The sequence below is a fragment of the Neopsephotus bourkii genome, unplaced genomic scaffold (assembly GCF_033783945.1).
Source record: "Neopsephotus bourkii isolate Nb327-2 ecotype Australia unplaced genomic scaffold, CSIRO-AGI_Nbou_v1 NB_1292, whole genome shotgun sequence".
Classification (NCBI taxonomy): domain Eukaryota; kingdom Metazoa; phylum Chordata; class Aves; order Psittaciformes; family Psittacidae; genus Neopsephotus; species Neopsephotus bourkii.
In genome coordinates, this window is record NW_026901776.1 from 3,515,418 (window position 1) to 3,533,774 (window position 18,357).

An 18,357-nucleotide genomic window follows, 5' to 3' on the forward strand; every position below is an offset into this window, starting at 1 on the left:
AGGAACAGTTTGTTTCAAGAACGTAATACTCAAAATGCAAACACCTGTGAAGTTTTATTGGATTATAAATTCATGCTTTTTTGTTGCCGTGAACTGCCTGAGTTTTATTAGGGAAGAACAACTTAGTCGTTATTGCACACCTGCAAACATCTCATATTAGGTTCCCTTCCTCCTCAAAGGTGTAGAAAGGATGCTCAGATTGCACCAACGGCTTCATGCAAAACATAGCTCCCTCTGCTTCTGTCAACAAGTGCTGGAAGGCTAATACTGCTTTCCCCCTTACGCTGTAACTAAATAGCCTGTTGTCTAGCAGCAGAGATCTGACTGTAGTTCTTGCCCTTGCTTGTGAGGATTCAAATCACAGCTCCTGCCTGCCAGCTGGACTTCCACTCTGATATATTATGAAGATAAATCAGCTTTGTGTTCATTCTTCAACAAGGAGGGAAAGGAGGCAACCCCTAATGGCCCACAGACTTGACTTGGGACAAAAGCAAGAAGACACAATGTTCATCCACTTGTAGAAGCTTCCTATGGCCATGGGAAATGCAGGAAGGAATTCTGGGCAGCACATTGCATGTAGTTTAGGGACTGTCACTCTAGAGGTGCCAGCCATGGTGATTATATTGGGTCTGAAACACTACATGGCATGCTACCTTAGTTGTACTGGGCCTGCCTGTGCTGGAAATTCTCCCTGAGATCTTTTGGGTCCCTTACTGTGATGCATTCTTAGTAACAGCCATACCTGTCATTAGGAAACAGTTTACAAAAAATAGCAACCTTTGATTGTGTGATACTTTAGGTATGATATGCACATTATTCAGATAAAGGGCGGGTAGTCAGTCTTAGCAGTTAACTGCAGTATCTGTTATTCCTGGCATTTATTTCCTGTAGTTGACTGTTAAACAACTGCTGTCCCACTTTAATGAGCTTAAAAAAAAATAATAAATGTACAACAGCTCATTATTTCTGTCTTTCCTAACAGGCTTGTTTCAGAGGCCCTCACTTAGCAGCTCTTGTGATTCATGCCAAATGGAAGTCATTTCCATGACTATTAGGATCATTTGCAGAGTGTTACACATTACACAGCACAGGTTTGCAGTGAAACCTCTCTGAAACCTCAGTTTTCTGCTGGTGATGGACTGTATCACAGCAGCACTGTGACTACTGTGGATCTCCCTGCACCTGCATGAACAGGAGCACTGTATAAAACCGAAAAGGTTAAATGAAAGTATCTATTGCCAAGAGAAACATCTTATTTCTTATGAGCAGCTTTATTCTTTGTAATGTGTTAACTCCAACTCAGAATTGCCTAATGGCAGGAGCCTTTGTTTTGCCCCTTATAGGACATACATACATTCATCACAAATAGAAAAGCTGTTTCAGATGCTTGAGAAGGATGAAGGAGTCTGCTGGGTGAGTCTCAGAAAATTTTCCTCTGAAATGTACAAATGGCACCATTTCAACTTTAATTCTCCAATTACCCTGACACATAGCTATTTTCAAGGCAGGGCAATGCATATCCACAGAAAGAAAAATATTAAGGGCTCCTGGGCTTCCCTCTTAGTACAGCAAAGAGGGCATTCAGCTCAGTGTAGTTTCTTGCATAGGGCAAAGCTGCCATTGAGACTCTTATCCTCTACCTGTCCCCAGACAGCTGGGGTGAATGTGACAAGAAAGGTTGTACCTAGCCAGTAGTGATAAGGTACACTTATTTTTGTAGCACTCATACCTTGGTTTGAGGCATGCACTGTGCAAACTTTTAACTTCACCTAGAGGCATGGCGCTCCGTGCATTTAAATGATGAGCAAATCCAGGATTGCAAGTCAACACAGACAGCAATAAGGAGGTGATTAGCATCATTAAAGGGGTTTACAAACTCAGGCTGAACTTTCTGCAATTACTTAATGAAACAAATCCACTTCAGTTTCTATCAAATCTCTCAGATTGCCTCAATTGACTCTGAGGGGTGTGAATAAGCAGGGATTAGCTTGGTTACTGTTGTGGTGTAAGAAGGGGTAGTAAGCTCTGACCCTGCACATGTGCATTACAGGGATCTGTCTTTAATCCTGCAAAGAAGGATGCCTTGGATAACCTGTTGAGTTCCCTTCCAGACTTACTATGATGTTATTCCTATGGCATCAGGACTGAATACAGGCCACAGATACATAGGTTTATATGACATATGGTGTTGTCTTGGTCAACAAAGGTTTTTTTCTGTGCTTTGTTTGCCTTTTGCTGTGTTCCTCCAAAGCCTCCTGCTTGCTGTAACAGCCCTCACCAATGCCAACTTCTCTTTACGCTCTTTCCCATAGACTAATCTATTGCCCAGAGCAATAGCCTGAACAACACTGGAGACTGCAGTGATCTAAAATGAAATCTGTGCAGAGAAACTACCTTTTGTTCTTTCCCAGTTAAATGGAATACAAGCATATCCTTGCCAGAAACAAAGGAACCTGTCCCATAGAGAAATGATATTGCTGCTGTTTCTCACTAAGGGGACACTGGAAGACTGAATGCTCTTTGGGCTGTGAAACACCCTGCTATGAAAAGCAGTGACCATGCCTTGCGCTTTGTGTCCTCGCTGGGCACTGAATGGAGCCCGAGTCAACTGGCCACTACCCTTATCCTCAGGGCACCAAGCAAAAAACACGACTGTCACTTTGAAGGTTTATTTAGGTTTTTACTTTCTTTAAAATTTTAACTCAGATCCAAGCTTTCCCATAGCACTGTATTTCTTTATTGCAGTGATGGGTGTACTCCTGCTGGTGGGCTGCTCAGGCCACCCTTCTGCAAGGCAAGTAACCATGCTGTGAGAACCATTTGTTTTCCAGATCAGTTTCTGCTAGAAAAGCCACTTTTCAGCAGCTTGGCAAGGGAAGGAAAGGACCAATAGAAGGGCGACACCAGCCCATTTTTAACTGGCTTGAAAACTAACTCTTAGAAGACCTATTTTTTATTTTATTTTTTTTTTTTTACAGAAAATAACTGAGAAGCCCAAGGAAGCAGCCTTTTTCCCTCCTAAACCGCCGTAACCGTGACCGTAAGCACCAGCGTACAACAGCCTCACCTGCTGCCGTTTGAGCACCACGCAATACGGCGGCGAGCCCCACCAGGCGGTGGCTGCCAGCTCTGCCGGAAGGTGGAGCCTGGCCCGGCCCCGTCTCAGAACCGGCGCGGCCGCAGAACCTTCCAGAGCTCGGGGAGCTGCGGGTTCGGGGGAATTGGTTGTTGAGGTGTGACGATCATGGTGAGTGGGGCCCGGTCTGCTTGCGGTTGTGGCCTGCGCCGCCTGGCAAGGAGCGCAGACAGGGGCTGCTGCCTCAGTGGGCTCCTGCTTGACGGCAGCGGCGTTGCGTGAGAAGGGGATGGAAGGGGTAAAGGCAGAGCTGAGGCTTTCCGTTACTCGCTTAGGGTGTCGGTGGTTTGTACTCGTTTTGCACAGGTGTGGATAGTCGGGTGTGCCCTAGGAGAGGGGTTGTTGGCCTCCTGAATCCGTGGATTTAATACGGTGTTTGCTGTTGTGTTGGAAGATCATTCAGGACAGGAGGTAGTTTCAGGGGTATTGCTGGCTTCATGAGCCTAATTTGTCAGTAATCTGTGCAAAAAATGAGCATTGCTTTAACTAAAAATATTGACTTCCTTGAGTTGGACTGTTCAAGCTTCTCAAAGTAAGGTCCTGTAGCTAGGCTGACTTTTGATGTTGCTGACATTCCTTCCTTCATTTTGCCAGCATGGTGGCTTTGTGCTGGGTGGAGCGAACCCACCACTTACATATCGGGGGCAAAAAGCTAGACTGGTGTTTGTGTTTAAACCAGTATCTGATCTCTGCACAAGAATAAGTCTACGCCTCTGTTGCTAAGCTTTAGCTTGTGATAGTTTTCTCTACTCATTGCTGGTTAGGGACTGAGTGGAGCAGCAGTGCTGAAAAATGGCTGGTAAGAACTTGTGTGGCTCTTTGCATAGGTGGTACTGGGACACGGTGGCATTGATCCAGTCAGTACCTAAACTCTCGGCTTTGGTCCTAAGCTTGGTAATAGTGCATGGATTTGATACTCTTTTGTCATTGTCCAGAAGGAACATCACATGGCCTTTTGCCTTTTGGGTTGTTTTGGAAGAATTATGAATGTATTGCTGATGTCTAGGAAGCAGTGCATTTCAATTGAAAATATGGTTGTGTGTCCTATTGAGCTCAGATGAGGAGGAAGCTAGTCCTCTCCTGTGGAACAAAGCAAAAGACCTGTTAAAAGCTCTGTGACGCATTGTCATTTATGCTTCATAGATTTATCAGCTTTGAACCTTTTTTGCTCATCACCTGCAGTGCTGCTGGTACAAAGTAATTCTTGTTAGCTGTAGATTTGCTTCTTCTGGGAGCATCAGATAATTTGAGGAAAACAGCTTTACTAGCTATGTATGAGACATGTATTCTCTTGTGATGGCAAACCAACCACAAATTCCTGATATGAGCTGTTGCTCCTTTGAGCTATGACAGAACTGATCTTTGGCAATCTGCTAAGTGTTATTCTTCAGAGCAAACAATTCCTAATCTAGCAGGATAGTGTACAGTCTCACTGGGCTTGGCGTTACTGTTTACATTATCTGAGTCATTTAGGCAACTGGGATTGGTTTTGATTGACTGATGCTCCAGAGATCTTTCGCTGGATCTCAGAGCTGAGCTAAAATGTTAAATTTGTTATTTGTGGTAGTAAATTACTAGACATGAGATCAAACTGGCCTGGTTATGGGCATGATACCTGTGAAGTCAGGAAGCCCATATGCAATTCTGAGGAAAAATGTCATCTGCCTGAGACAGAGAGAGATACAAAGTTGGTGTGGAGAGTAGCACTTGTTTCAGACTATATTACCAGGTGCCTTTGCTGCAGGAGAATAGGGTTCTGCCTCTGGAGGGGACCATTAGTCTCTTGTCCTCTGCCCACTGCCTCTGAGGAAATGTATCTGATGAGGCTCCAACCACTTAACACTACAAACTCATCTTTTGGCCATTGTCCAGGCTGCAGCCTGTATCTCATTGGGCCCTACAATATGTGGTTCGTCTTAAGCACCCATCTGGAGCTGCACTGTGATACCCGAATCTGGCAATGAAGCCCTTCTGGTCCTTGCTGAGAATTTCCTTTGTTGCTTGTAAGCATTTATGAGTCCTGTGGAAGCACTAATTGGCATCAGGCCTAATTTCTCACTTCCTCAGGCTTTGTTAGAGAATCTGCTTTATTCCGAAGGAGACTTTCGTGTACAGCAAGTGCACAGTATCAGGTGGGGAGAAGGCCAAGAAGGATCACTTGGGCAGTATCCTTATATTGATCCACTTCCAGATGGGGGTTCCTGATTCTCTCATTAATTTCTTTGCTATTAATATAATTCCTTCTCAATTCCTGTACACGTTCTGGAAGCCATCATGATAGTAAAGCCCTCTTCCACATTATTCATCTAAACAAATGCAAACCAGGCTAACAAAACTTGGTGGAATTGCAGATAAGCAGTTTTATACTATATATAAATAAAACTTGTGACAACTGGCTTTTCTGTTTCTTGTAAAAATGGCAGTGCAACAAGTTCTGTTGTGTGTGAACTTCTGGTACTGGCATGCAGGATTAATGTGATGTCTGTCCATTGTGTGTGAAGGTCAGCAATGTGCGTTTCTGACAGTGTGGACTTACAAGTGCTAAAGAGCATATTTTTACCATTTTGTTATATGCTTTGGTTTTAGATTATTCTGATGTATTTTTTACCTTAGGTCCACAGGAAGAACAGGCCATTTAAAACATTAAAACATTATTTTTCTGTAAAGAATACTTTATAATGGCCTTTCTGATCCTTTCATTTGACTGTTCAAAGGTAAATGAGCCAATATCTTTAAAGAGCTTCATTCTTACCAAATTTTAAGGCTCTCCTTCCTCTTTTATTATATTGCACATATGGTTGTAGTCAAAATAGAAAAGTAATTGCCTTGTGTACCTCTTCTTACTTGGCTTACTCCATCAGACATTCTAGTTAAAGAGCTTTCAGGAGCTTTAGAGAAGTCTTGGGACTCCAGGCATGCTGGAACTTAAACCTAATGGTGGAGTAAGTAGCTGGAGGGGTTGGCATTACCAGGTTGGAGCTGCTGCTGTGGGTTAGTTAGCCAAAATGTTACTGTTTCTGTTCTATGGTTGCAGGGCCTCATCTTGCGGCTTAGTCTTGTGCGTCTGTTTCTGTGATCAGACTCTTCGTATGGGGATTCATAAGAAGAGTGTTTGAAAAACTCTCTGTCCTTCTAAAACCTGCTTGGAGAGCAGACAGACTAGGGCTCGGAATTTTAATGATTAAACTTTTCCCTCTTGAGTTCATTACTTTTCCCACTTTCCCGTTTATGCTAGCCTGCCATACCTTTGCACTTACAATGCAGCTTAAAATTCAGCTTGTTGGATTGCTCTCTCACTGAAGCATAGTGTTTGTTGCCCTATAACATACAGGTTATGTATTTATGGCACTTACTGTGTGAGTGACTTTGATCAAGTCACCACAAAGACATGCATGTCAAACAGCTGCTGCTATAATATATAGAGAAAATACTGTGGAGGCATTAATTCTGGGAAGGCACTGTGACAGCAAGAAATTTAAGCTATGGAGATAAATTTCACTCTTCAGTGTGAAAACTGGCTTCTGCTATACAGACTTGGGTTATAGATCAGTGGTGGGGTGCAGACTTTGACTCTTCTGTACCACTTCCTTGCAAATGCTGAAACACAGATCTGCAGAGGTGAAGTTGCAGCATCTGGCTGTTTTGGGGGTCCCATGACATGGCTGAATACATTTTCTCCAAATCAGGTGATAAAGAAAATAATTATTTTAAAATACTATTTCTGCTGGCAGTTTAATACAGAGTGGGCGACTAGATTGTACAGAGTGTTATGGTAGCTACAGTTTGGTTTTGATTGTAAGATGGGTTTGTTTGTTTTTTTTTTTGTTTGTTTGTTTGATTTTTTTTTTTTTTAGCTGGCTCCACAGACCTGCCCACCTTTTCTGTGCTTGTAGATCAAAAGGCAGTTTTGTAAAACTGAATTTGTTCGGAAGAGCTTTCTCAGACTGAAAAATCACTGGGTATAGACTTTGCTGCTTTACTTGTCTATAAAGTGTTTGCTGTGCTGCTAATATAACCAGTGTCCATTTTGAAAGGGCCATCCTAAAATGTTGAGTGTTTTCAACTCTTTGAAAGTTTGTATCAGTATAAACAGAAATTAATTTGCTTACCCTTTGGTGCTGCCTGGAATTATCCCATTGATTTAAATGGCACTTTTGGTTAGAAATTAGGTTGTACGATGAGGTCTGTAACTTTTGAGCATGGCCCTGCAGATAGTCTTGACTACTGTTATGATAGTTCTACATGAGCTGAGATGCTTTAAGCATTTATAAGTCCTTAAAATGAGCTCATTAAGCTGGTTCTGCTACAGGAGATGTGACCTTTCTGGTAGCTCATAAACCCCTTTGAAATGTGTTAGTATTCCGAACATAGTCTTTGGGACTATTATATTACACCAACAGTAAAATCCATTTAAGGACTTAACCGCCATACTGGTTTGATACTAGCTATAGCCATAAATAGGATACAGGGTAATGACTGGAACATAATGCTTTGGTACTGAACTATGATTTGTGGTTTCATCTTTGCATTATCTAGCATATATATCCTCAAAGTATTTTAAACTGCAGGCTGAACAGGGATATCAAGAAGTCTCCCCCTCCTCTGTCTGCAAATAGAACTTTGCTCAAAGAAAAAAGTTGAGATGTGGGAGCCCTGTGAAAGTAGGTTATTGCTGTTCAGTGATGTCTTTGCACTCTTTCAGTCTTCCTGTGCATCATATTATGAGCATTTTCACCATCAGTTGTGAGACGGTAGAATGAAATGATTTGGAAGATTTATTGCAATGAGCGAAACACCTGAGTGTTTTTCTGGCTCTCTTGCTGAAGCATATGTACAGTTTGTTGACCTGGATTACTTTAGCCTGAAGAAGCAGGTTAAAACCTGGGCTGTATTTAGCAGGGTTCTGTAAGTGGACCAGAGTTTGTGTTTGGGCAATAGGTATACACAGTTCAGGAGTCATTTCACCAGTGACTGACTGTCTCAGCATGCTGTTGGCATGTTATGCCCTTCTGCTACCTTAAAGAGCATGTTGTTAAGAAACCAGTATGTGAAAGAAAACGGCTTTTTGTTGTAGATTTTTTGTTGTAATTTTTGTTGTTTTTTGTGGGGTTGTTTTGTTGTTTGTGGCGGCGGTGGTGGTGGTGGTGTTGTGTTGTTGTTTTTTTGCGATTTTATTTATTGTATTTTATTTCATTTCATTTAATTTTTTTATTAAAATGTCACTTGATGCCAAAGGTGATAGCTAAGTCCAGAAGCATATTGTAGCTGATTTGCTGTTGCACTCAGCTACATATACTGTCACTTGCTCGTTTCTTTCAGTTTAGTGTATTACTTGAGCACATATGGGAAAAATAAATACTGATATTAAAAAATGAATCAGAGGTTAGCCAAGGGCTCCCCTTCTGGAGGGAACTGCAAAATTCTGAGTTGGAGATGTCAGTACCTTTCGGGATGAGTGTCCTGCTTTAACTGATAAAAGGTATGTGCTGCTTTGGATATGGAAATAAAGCCTGAAAAGGATGTATCCTAATATTGGAAGTTATACTTGAAATGGAGCCTGTTTATGCCTAGGCAGTCTTGTAAGAAAGCAGTTGTTTATTATACCTTATTGCATGTGATTCTGAGTGGAAAGGGGACCCATTAACGCCACCAGCATCATCTCATTCCACTGGCGCACAGACCCTGTTGGATGCTGTCAAAGGCAGGGAATGGGATAAAATCTGTTCCTGCTCAGTAAATCAGTCTAATGGTAGTGGTCTGCAGCTGGTTTCTTTTCAGCTACTGGGACTGAAGGTTTTTTAGTCTTCTCAGTAAGCAGTTAGAGTTGCTTATTGTCTGTAAATAGGACTAAGATTTTTCCAACTTCATATGATAGGAAGCTGCATATGCAAAAAGAATATTGAGTTTCCGGATGCAGATTTTTGGTATTAATTGTATAGTTTCTGTGGAAATGGGCACTAATCCAATAATAGAGTAGAATAATTGTCTTGCCGAAAACATGGGAAGTGTGAAAGTGAGATGCCCTGACAGAATAAAAGGGGGACATAAGTAGCTTTGGAGTAAAGGTAAAGTTTCTCTGCGCAAGAATTGGTTCTTCCTCCTTGTTCTGAATTCATCACTTCTGTGGTATTTAGTGAAGAAATCTGTCAATCATTGTATTGTGGAACAGTGTGGGGCAAAGTCTGGCCAGGTATTGCTTACCTCTTTGTGACCTTGCAATTAGAAGCTGGCTTTCTGCTAAAACATAAACCAGCATACTACTGAGAGCAGTGGTTATCTTTGGAGTTTCTACTTTCTCTCATCTCCTGTCAGTCTACATTTTCTGTTTAAATGTTATCTGCTGCTTATTCTTCTCATTTTCAAACTGCAGGGAACATGAGTTTATCTCCGTAGAGCTAATTACTTAGCAGTAGACCTGGTTAGAAGTTTTTTAGATGGAAGTTGGAGGGGGATTTGTTTAGGACTTTGTTTAGTTCTTTTGTTTAGGACTCATGTATTCTTAAGAGAATGTGAAAGCAACAGAAAATCCCAGTGACTGTGGCAGGCTTCCAGGAAATGAGAAATCCAGGGTAGTGCCTGCTTTCCCAGATTCCAACTAGGATCTTAATTTGAGTCTACTCATATTTGAGTCTACTCAGAGAGGGTTGTGTTGCACAAGTCATAGGGGTCTGGGTAAGTATTGGCTGTTGATTATTCTTGTTAGAATTGGGAGTTGCAGCTTTCTGCTAAGGAAAAGGGTGCTTACTTGAAATAGATTACTGTAATAAGCTATGGACACCTTAGAATTTACTTACAGGATCCTCCAAATAACATAATGCTTATCTCAAGTATTGAAATGTTTGGAGTCATCTTACTTGCTGGTTTGCGTCAGTCCCTAGTTTGTTTTCTGTAGTCTGTGTAGCCCATACTTTGGTGGAAAGAATACTAGGCTGTTACACAACACTCATTTCCATAGCCAACATTTTTACACCTCTCTGCATGTATCCCTTCTGTCCTTTGTGGTAGGCTGCTTTATCCACAACAGCAGCTCTTTGTGGGAAGAGTTTTTCTCTCTGAAGCATGAGGGTCTTTAGTATTGTCATTATTTCTGTAACTTTCTTCTTGGGACATGTGAGGGGACCTGGGCTATTCCATGTTACACATCTTTTAACTTTTGTATGTTAAGCTTTCAAAGCCTGTACTGTAGTTCAGATCAGGTGGGAGGCTTTAACCTGATTTCATATTGAGTTAGAACAGCAAATAAAATTCTAGGCCGTAAATGCATACATTAGCTCAGGCTGTGCTATCATTTAACAGCTATATCCAGAGTAGACTACTTGGGGATTGAGATAAAAAAAACAGAAGTGGGGCATTGGAACTGAAAACATTAGGGGGAGAAGAGACACATGCATAGTCTGAGGTGGAACACGCCAACAAGCCTCTGTATTCTTTAATAATGAGAGCTGGTCATAAACATGAAGGGAGAAGAAACTGTTCTTCCTTTTAAATCATTCTATGCAAATGCCCAAATAATAAATTATTCTGTAGAGTGTTTTTATGCTTCATTTGTCTTGCCTGTGTCAAAAGTCAGTCTAGCCATTTGTGGTTTTGTAGGCTAGGAATTATTTTGTACAAGCTTACTTACTTGTTAATGTAGAAACTGTATCACTACTGTGTTACAGAAGCAGCTACTTTCAGATAAGTTGTATAGTGTACAAGAAAGAAAGCAAGACTCTAAGCCATGCGACGGTTTCCTTTATTGGTATCAGCTGATAACCTGAGCTACTGAGGTAACTTACTGCAGCATCTTAGAATCACAGAATCCTTAGAATCATTTGGAAGGGACCTTTAAAGATCATTCAGATCAGCCTCTTGCCATGGGCAGTGAGATGTCTCACTAAGTTGCTCGAAGACCTGTCCTCAAGCAGTTGGCAACCACAGCTTCTCTGAGCAGCCTGTTCCAGCGTCTTGGTGTCTGTGTCATAAATTATTTTGATGTAGTCCAGGTTACAGTTAGCTTTCTGGGCTGCAGGAGCAAGTTGCCTGTTAATGCCCAATTTTTCATCCACCAGTATCCCCAAGTCCTTTTCGGCAGGGCCACTTGATCCATTGTAACTCTTCGGACATGACCACCCAGCAATTCCTTATCCATCTCGCAGTCATCAATCAAACTGGTATCCTTACAGTTTAGTGGCAAGAATGTTGTGGAGGACTATATTAAGGGCTATACAGAAGTCCATGTAGATGATATCTGTAGTTCTCCTGTGTCCACTGATGCAGTCCCTCCATTGTAGAAGGCCACTGAATTAGTCAGGCTTCATGTGCTTCAATTTTATTATCATACATAAAATGTTTTTTATTACATGTGTCTGCTTTGCCTCTTGCCTGTAACCCCAAGAAAAGGTTGGGGTTGAAGTGCTGAATGAGGCTTTATGGCCTTCATCTTGGCAGAGCTCAATTAGGCAGTTTTTAATTATTCACTAGAATTTGACAGATGCTGGTAAGCTCTCTGTCTTCTATTTTCCTTTAGTTTGCTTTGTTAGTGTGTTTTTTGTGTTTTGGTTTTGTTTTTTTTTTGGGGGGGTTGTTGTTTTTTATTTTTCTCCTAGTATTACAAGATCTGCTTTGATAAATACTGTTTTCTCTGGTCTGATTAATAGGACAGTATTTCCAATTTCAGTTGGTCTTGTTCAGTCAAGGGAGAATTGGAAATTCAGAGATAGATCTAGTTCCCTGTTTGGGTTGAAGTGTTCACAGGTAAACTGCATCCTGGAGAACACCGCTTTTGTCTGACACCAGGGCTTGCAGCTAAGGTTCAGATTTGGAGTGTGATAACTGTAGGGGTGTGAATAGTTGTATCTAAACCCCAAAAGAAGCCAGGAGTAATTCCTTGGCTGTACAGCTAAGTGACACAGTGTGATTGACATCCAACTGCCTTACCTGTCATTTTCCTCTTTCCCTACAAGGTAGCTGTGGTGAGACTGCATTGAAAACAGTTGTTAAGTCATCTTGTCCTGTAATGCTGCAGCTGGGCATTGTCTGGGAGAGTGCTAGTTGTTGTGGGCCAACATGAAGGACAGTTGTGGTAACAACTCGGATGATACTACGTACTGTTCAAGCTTGTACCGTGCCCCTGTCTTAATTACAAATACAGACAAAAGACTGCTTTATAGCCTGAGAGTGTTCAATGTTCACGCAGGATGGATATAGCCTGTGTGATAGAGACTGATGTGCCTGAAAGTGGGATTTACGCTTAATGTGCCTGAAGGATAAAACAGGAATGCAGGTTATATGTTGTGTTCTAGTAGTTGTGAAGTTGACTAGATGCTCACAGTCATTCAGCGCCAGAGCTGCTCACACTCTGCAGGGCCTTCACTGGAGGCACCAGGTAGTCTGCCTGTATTGCTGGGTACACCTTCAGTATGTGTATGTGCAGAAGACTGAGAGTTAGGGGCTAGTGTCTGTGATACAGCGCTCATGGCAGCAAGCACTGACAGAGGCAGACCAAAAAGAATAACAAAAGCATTATGTACTGAAACAAGATTCTTTTTATTTCAGTGGTGTACAAAGAAATAGAAGTTACTTTGCTTTGAATGTAAGTACTGAAAGATGAATCAGATGAAAATACATTCGTGTAGTACTAGGAATCCTTGGATATCAAAGCAGTGAAAAATGATATCTTATGATGCTGCAGCATTGATAAATAAAAATATTTACATAGCTTTAATACATTACTTTCTTGATTTAGTGTTACATCATTAACTTAGTTTCCAGCAGTGCAAGATAGAACTGACAATGCTTAGTCATCAGTCTTTCAGCCAGTGGTTACCCTGTGTTTAAAATGCACTGGAACAGCATGTGCATTTGGCTGTGCCAAGCCACCTCTCCAAAACGAAAGTCAACCTCAGTTCTGTTAACCTTGAACTTTGGTTATGGATAATAACACGGTAAACAGTGGGCCCAGTTCACAGTCAAATAACATGAACTCATTGTATTAAGTATGAGAAAGTATTGTTTAAATAAAAAATAAAAAAAAGATTGCTACATTGTCATCCTGCAGCACCAAACACAACAGCTGCTCAGTTTTGAGCACTGTTTTTCTGTTTGAATCAGTACAGGTCATCTGTTTTCCTAGTAAAAGCAGATGAGTTATGTTTTCAAAGGTGTCAAATCATACGGATATTGTGGTTTGAGTCAATAGCCCCATTTACAGACTCAGGGTTTTGGTTGGTTTTGTTTTGTTTTTTAAGTAAAAATGAGTTACACGGGTAGTCCTGTGAACCAAGCCCGTTGTCAAAAGGAAGCCACATTTCTTGCCAAATTAAGTCTTAAGTAAGAATGTGTTTTTAGAATGGATTTGAATAGCTGCTATGTATGTTACTAAAATCATGTGTCTTCCTGCTTGCACTTTATACCAACACAAAAATTGGATAAACATGCAGGAAAATGTAGCATCATATAGAAAATAATGTGTAAAAAACCACTATCTTATATTAAAGCATTTACACTGCATAGGCATTCATATGAGGATATAGTATAATAAAACTCATCAAATATACAAGCATGCAGCAGTTGCCTTATATTCACAGTTCTAGAAATGACCACACATTGATTTCCTCAAATACAAATCGGATTATCCAAAATAGATTTTGCAGCCACTCTCCTTTGCAGTGGCAAACTATGTTCTGGTGTGCATTGCAGATACTGACCTATATAACAGGCCTAAGCTGTGCTGCTGTATGGTACACATCTGTGATAAATACTGTGTTTTGAAATAGGAAGGATAATGAGAAGTTACTCATACTTCCCATAGCAGAACTTGGAGACTACGCAGTGCTTGAATTGAACAAAATATATAAGCGTATTTATTTTATTCTCCTTAGAGAGTAACACTGCCACCTTGCCACATATCTAGCTACTGCATAAGCTGGCCATGCAGTTTTCAAAATAAGTTTAGACAGATTTTTTTTTCTATTTGATATTTTATTCCATCAGAAGAGGTATAGTAGTAAAACTAACTAGTATATATCCTTTTTGCTCTGCAAACTTTACAAAGAAATTCTGCTACTTCTAGGTTGTGTAGGGAACACAATGCAGTGCCAACAGCACACTCTGAGATTTAAAATACATTTGCAGAGAGGTCTTCTTTCTTCTGTTGAAGAAAGTGGTGTTGGGTACAGTGGTGAGCTTGGAACACTTTAACTGTCAAGATGACAGTACCCAGCTTAGACCCCCTCTGTGGCTGAATGCCACCTGGAGGGTAAAGTTGAGGTCATGTGGCTTGAAGTTGTCTGTGGTTCTGAGTTGGTTGTTATTGCCTAGCTTGGCAGGTTAACCTGGTGTATGACTCCAGGACAACAGCGAGCAAAACACCTGGAGGCAACGCATACGTTATTTATGCAAGGCTTTCAGGGGATTCAGAAACACCATGTAGTAAATAGCTTGAAAAGGGAAAAGACGAGACAGAAGGGGAGATAGAGGAAACATTTGCCAATGAAAAAGTGGAGTGAGGAAAGGGAAGAGTATTGGGGCAGTGGTTGCTGTTTTCTCTGTTTTTGTTTTTTTTTTTTTTTTCAAAGAAAAAGGTATAATCCTCTCTGGAATGTTTAGTTCAGAGAGAAACGTTGCCCTTTGTTTATAAAAAGTGAGCTTTGGCACATGTGTAATGTGGGAATGAAAAGGTAAGTAGATGGCTTTGGTATGTGCTATGGTTACATTGATTACTGTGCTGTGGGCCAGGTGTGGTTCATTATTCCAAGTTCCTTTATATGGGCATATTCCTGTATTCTAATAAATGGTATGTGGCCCTTTCTAGAAAGAGCTGTACTATTTGCTGTCAGTAAGACAGCAGTGGAGCAAGTCATTGTACTAGACATGTTCCAAGCTCTTCTGGCACAGATGCTAATTTTTCCTTTGAGGATGTGTCTCCGTGCATGTGTGTGGGGACCTTCAGCTCTTGTTTGGAATCTGATACAAGGCTATTTGGAATCTGAGACAGGGACATCTGAGTGCTTTTATTCTATTAACTGGCACTTGGAAAATGGGCTTAAAGGTTATTTCAGTTGGCTTGCTTGCTGCCACAGATTTTGCTTTCCTGTCTTTCTCCAGATTTGTTCACTGTGACCTGTGTGTTGACATCTGAAGACATAAATGCTGTGAGAAGTGATTGTTTTATTTTTTTAATGATTATTTGGCAGTAGGTTCTCTGTAAATACAGAACCCCTTTTTTCGCCTGCCATTTAGGCTGTGTACCTGATACTAGACTTTGAATGCTGAAACCTTTGTACCACGTATCAAACTAGTGGTTCACAGCAGTTTAGATGTGGGGACTGTCCACAAACATAAGTGTTTTGGTTTATAAATTCCCACTTAATTAATCCAGGGCACTGCACTGGCCTCTTATTCTTTTTCCAATTCTTTTTTAATTAACATTGGCAAAAATGAGAGTGTGTTCTGGTTTTGGCCCTGATTTCTTATGCATTTTAATATTTGTACTAGGTTCTTTGAGTCCTTCACTGAATTTGTCATTCGTTTTTTCTTTGCACAGGGAAAATTGTTATAATCTAATCTGGAAATCTGTTATTATCTAGTTTGAAGATATAACAGTCTAGAGATTTTTATAATCTAGTTTGAAGAATCTGGAGCTTGTTAAAAGCAGATGTCACAGCTGTATTGAGTATAGTGAGACAGAGGAAAAGGAGGTCTCCTGAGAAACCTGACAGTTTGCCACAAAGAAGTTAGTTAGCACTAAGCTCTGAGCCCTGAGTTCCCACAGGTATGTCAGCTGTGCACCACCTTTTAAGAACTGATAGAAGTTGGATGTGTAAGATCTTTGCTTTTCATTTTGAAACTTTTATCATCAGCTCTATTTCTAGTAGCAGCCTGGGCTATTCCTTGAATAAATGAGACAACTAATTCTCCATTTTTACCTGCCTCTTTCACCCTTCTTAGAAAGTGAAGAAATCGATTCAGTTCCTCAAGACAAGGTGTATTTGACTTCTCACCCTTTCACGCCAAAGTTAGCTGCACATTTTAGTCATTACAAATCTGGTGGTATGGTAAACAGTGGCTTACACAAGATTAAAATGAAGCCACCAGAAGAACCTCTACCTCATGTGAAGTTTGCCAGACATCTTCCCCACCACCCACCTTCTTTTTCTTCCAGATTTTGCATGTGTCTTTCCAGGTGGGGAACTATATGAGGACGCTGGAATTCTGTGTTTGACCTCCTTTATTATGCTTTCTCTAGTATCACATTAGGTGGGGAATCGCTCAAAGGACAAAAGCATGCTGAGCAGCCAGCAGTTTTCAGAAGCAGCAGATAACTAAAAATATTTTGTTTTCTTTGCTTGGCAGGAAGTGACAAGTGAAAACCTCAACTGGGTGGCTGAAGAAGCAGGAGACAGTGAGAGGACAAGTGAGAGCAGAACAGCTCTGTGACATTTAGAAACAAACAGCTGTCACTTCTAGAAGCCTCCTGCTTTTCTGTCAGATTTCAAGAAAAACATTGAATACAGGTACAGTGTTATTTGAAGAATTACAAAAAAGGAATAATGTGAAGTAATTGTATACTGGGCAAATCCACTTGAAAACATCTGTTAGCAAGTCAGTCAATAAAATGTTGCTCCACACACTCTAATTTGAAGAGCTGCGCAGTTTGTTACATGCTGTCTTGCTTAAGACAATGCCTTTAATCTTTCGTGTGAAGATTCGTTCCCAATTAAAATCCCCATTAAGTCTCTCAAAGTTACATTTGAAAATAATTGCAGCTCCTAAGTAATATGAACTTCTTGATATAATAGCACTTGGGGGGCGGCGGAGGGTGTAGAATTTTTTATTTGTTTGATTACTTTGTCAAATTTGTTTATGTGATGCTTTTGCTTAATTTTCACCAATTTATTAGGAGTTCAGAATGGTAGCAGTCTGATTTGACTGTATATTCAAGGAACATATGCAAATGCTGTATGTGATGTGGAATTTACAGGTGTGCGCTATGTTGTAAATCCTTGCTTATATAACATTAGAAAGTGCTAACCTACAAGGAAGAGCCCCATTTCAAATACTGCTTTACTTCTCAGTATCTGCTACATAGAAATTGATGGGCTTTTATTCATGCTGATTTCTTTCTCTTGAGTTTGTAGCTATCAAAGGTTCCTTCCTCATTCTGAAAACAATCACGGGTGTTCACTTGTATAAAGAAAAGCAAGGTGAATGCATAAGAAATACAGGATGTGAATGTAGCCCAGAGCTTTTAGGCCAGCACCCAGTCCATTAACTCAGTCTCTGGACTCTGTCAAATTGGTTTGCCTCTGCAGCTATTTTTGCCCCTTCCCCTCTACCCTTACTACATTTTATGCTGTTACAGGAGAGATGGATATTACTATGTGAGATGCAGTTCCCAACAGGTGTTCATGCACACTGTTGTGATACATGTAATTTGTATCATTCATGTTTGTCACCATGCAACATAAATGAGCACAGAACAGTCCTCTGGAATGCTACAGTTGTCAGCCATTTTATTATATTCTGTTCTGTATCCTGAATCAGCCATCAATCTTATTTTTCTTCTTAAAGGGAAAATTGCCATGTTCACTTCAGTGGATTAAAATGATTTATTAAGGTCTTCCTGTAAAACTGCAGCATAGTGAACAAAAGAGCTGCCTCTGTTGACTATAGCAGAGTAATTCGCAATAATGTGATTTTTGTCCTGGGTGTATTTTGAACTTTATGGAAAGCCTAACCTTAATGTGTTAACGCAGTTGTAGCATATGAATATAGAATAGAAATATGTTTTCATAAAAACCCAATTCGAGTTACTGTGTTGAACCTGCTCAGTGCAGCTGGATTCTTCAGTCAGATTCTCTGTAAATTCCTGATCTGAAGATTACTCAAACATACAATTCTCACAGACTTTTTCTTTGAAGCCCGTGCAGGGCTAATCAAAACAGGAGGTACAATAGAAAGCTCCACTGTATTATAAGACTGGAATTCATCTGCTGACTTCAGCATCCACAGAGTGTAAAGTATGAGTTCTTCTTTTCCTGTCTAAACTATTTTGAATGAGGTTTCTTTTACATGCTAGTTTGGCAAGCTTCTAAGGCATTTGTGCAAAGTGATGATGCAAGAGCAACCTGATTTAACACTGAGAAATTCATAAATAACATCCAGCAGTAATTAAAGTGAAAAACTACAGCTAAGAAAAACAATTGCCTTACAGTATCAGTTGAGCTACTATACTCTGC

General features: G+C 40.6%; 1 long non-coding RNA gene across 2 annotated transcripts in view; it reads left to right on the forward strand.

Moving 5' to 3' along the window:
- The first annotated feature begins 12,077 nt into the window (after window positions 1-12,077).
- The window catches only part of LOC133218899 (uncharacterized), a 38,753-nt gene continuing 32,473 nt past the window's right edge, over window positions 12,078-18,357 (forward strand). For both annotated transcript variants that reach the window (XR_009727297.1, XR_009727296.1), the window contains exons 1-2: window positions 12,078-12,222; window positions 16,472-16,632. This is a non-coding gene — a long non-coding RNA (uncharacterized LOC133218899). The remainder of the gene's footprint in view (window positions 12,223-16,471; window positions 16,633-18,357) is intronic.